We start from the raw sequence: 2,281 nt of genomic DNA, 5'->3' as shown, positions 1-2,281 counted from the left end.
CTCTTTTTTTATTATTTATAGCTTTTTTCAACTTTGGCTGTGAGCCACATAGGTTTTATTTTTAGCCATTTAAACTTATTGCCCATGGGAATATACTTTGCAGTGAGTTCACAAACAGTGTTTTAGAAGAATTCCCATTTCTGTTCTGTTCTTACCCAAAGAATAGTTAAAATTAATTAGTGTAAATAATAAATGAAAACAATGTGTAGGTGCTGCAATTCTGAAATCTAAATACTCAATTCAACATATATATATATATATATATATATATATATATATATATATATATATATATATATATATATGTGTGTGTGTATATATATATATATATATATATATATATATATATATATATATATATATGTATATGTGTATGTATATATATATATATATATATATATATATATATACACACAGTTCCTCACAAAAGTGAGTACACCCCTCACATTTTTGTAAATATTTTATTGACAACACTGAAGAAAAGACACTTTGCTACAGTACATGTAAATTAGTGAGTGTACAGATTGTATAACAGTGTAAATTTGCTGTCCCCTCAAAATAACTCAACACACAGCCATTAATGTCTAAACCGCTGGCAACAAAAGTGAGTACACCCCTAAGTGAAAATGTCCAAACCGGGCCCAAAGTGTCAATATTTTGTGTGGCCACCAATATTTTCCACCACTGCCTCAACCCTCTTGGGCATGGAGTTCACCAGAGCTTCACAGGTTGCCACTGGAGTCCTCTTCTACTCCTCCATGATGACATCACAGAGCTGGTGGATGTTAGAGACCTTGCGCTCCTCCACCTTCTGTTTGAGGATGCCCCACAGATGCTCAATAGGGTTTAGATCTGGAGACATGCTTGGCCAGTCCATCACCTTTACCCTCAGCTTCTTTAGCAAGGCAGTGGTCGTCTTGGAGGTGTGTTTGGGGTTGCTATCATGTTGGAATACTGCCCTGCGGCCCAGTCTCCGAAGGGGAGGGGATCATGCTCTGCTTCAGTATGTCACAGTACATGTTGGCATTCATGGTTCCCTCAATGAATTGTAGCTCCCCAGTGCCGGCAGCACTCATGCAGCCCCAGACCATGACACTCCCACCACCATGCTTGACTGTAAGCAAGACACACTTGTCTTTGTACTCCTCACCTGGTTGCCGCCACACACGCTTGACACCATCTGAACCAAATAAGTTTATCTTGGTCTCATCAGACCACAGGACATGGTTCCAGTAATCTGTGTCCTCAGTCTACTTGTCTTTAGCAAACTGTTTGCGGGCTTTCTTATGCATCATCTTTAGAAGAGGCTTCCTTCTGGGTCGACAGCCATGCATACCAATTTGATGCAGTGTGCGGTGTATGGTCTGAGCACTGACAGGCTGACCTCCCACCCCTTCAACCTCTGCAGCAATGCTGGCAGCACTCATACGTCTATTTCCCAAAGACAACCTCTGGATATGATGCTGAGCACGTGCACTCAACTTCTTTGGTCGACCATGGCGAGGCCTGTTCTGAGTGGAACCTGTCCTGTTAAACCGCTGTATGGTCTTGGCCACTGTGCTGCAGCTCAGTTTCAGGGTCTTGGCAATCTTCTTATAGCCTATGCCATCTTTATGTAGAGCAATAAATCTTTTTTTCAGATCCTCAGAGAGTTCTTTGCCATGAGGTGCCATGTTGAGCTTTCAGTGACCAGCATGAGAGAGTGAGAGGGAAAACACCAAATTTAACATACCTGCTCCCCATTCACACCTGAGACCTTGTAACACTAACGAGTCACATGACACCGGGGAGGGAAAATGGCTAATTTGGCTCAATTTGGATATTTTCACTTAGGGGTGTACTCACTTTTGTTGCCAGCAGTTTAGACATTAATGGCTGTGTGTTGAGTTATTTTTTTTTGAGGGGACATCAAATTTACACTGTTATACAAGTTGTACACTCACTACTTTACATTGTAGCAAAGTGTCATTTCTTTAATTTTGTCACATGAAAAGATATAAAATATTTACAAAAATGTAAGGGGTGTACTCACTTTTGTGAGATGCTGTATATATATATATATATATATATATATATATATATATATATATATATATATATATAAAAAACATAAGTGCGCAATCCTTATCAATAAAGTGAAAAAATAGGGAAAATTCCTATAATAATATTGTCCACATCAAATGATCACATAAATTATATACTGTATATAGTGACTGCCCATATATATTCAGTGTAAAGCATGGATATCTGTGATGTTCAGCTGTGTATTCTCTTGTATTAG

The sequence above is a fragment of the Aquarana catesbeiana genome, linkage group LG02 (genome assembly GCF_042186555.1).
Source record: "Aquarana catesbeiana isolate 2022-GZ linkage group LG02, ASM4218655v1, whole genome shotgun sequence".
NCBI lineage: Eukaryota > Metazoa > Chordata > Amphibia > Anura > Ranidae > Aquarana > Aquarana catesbeiana.
Note: the sequence above shows the minus strand (reverse complement) of the source record.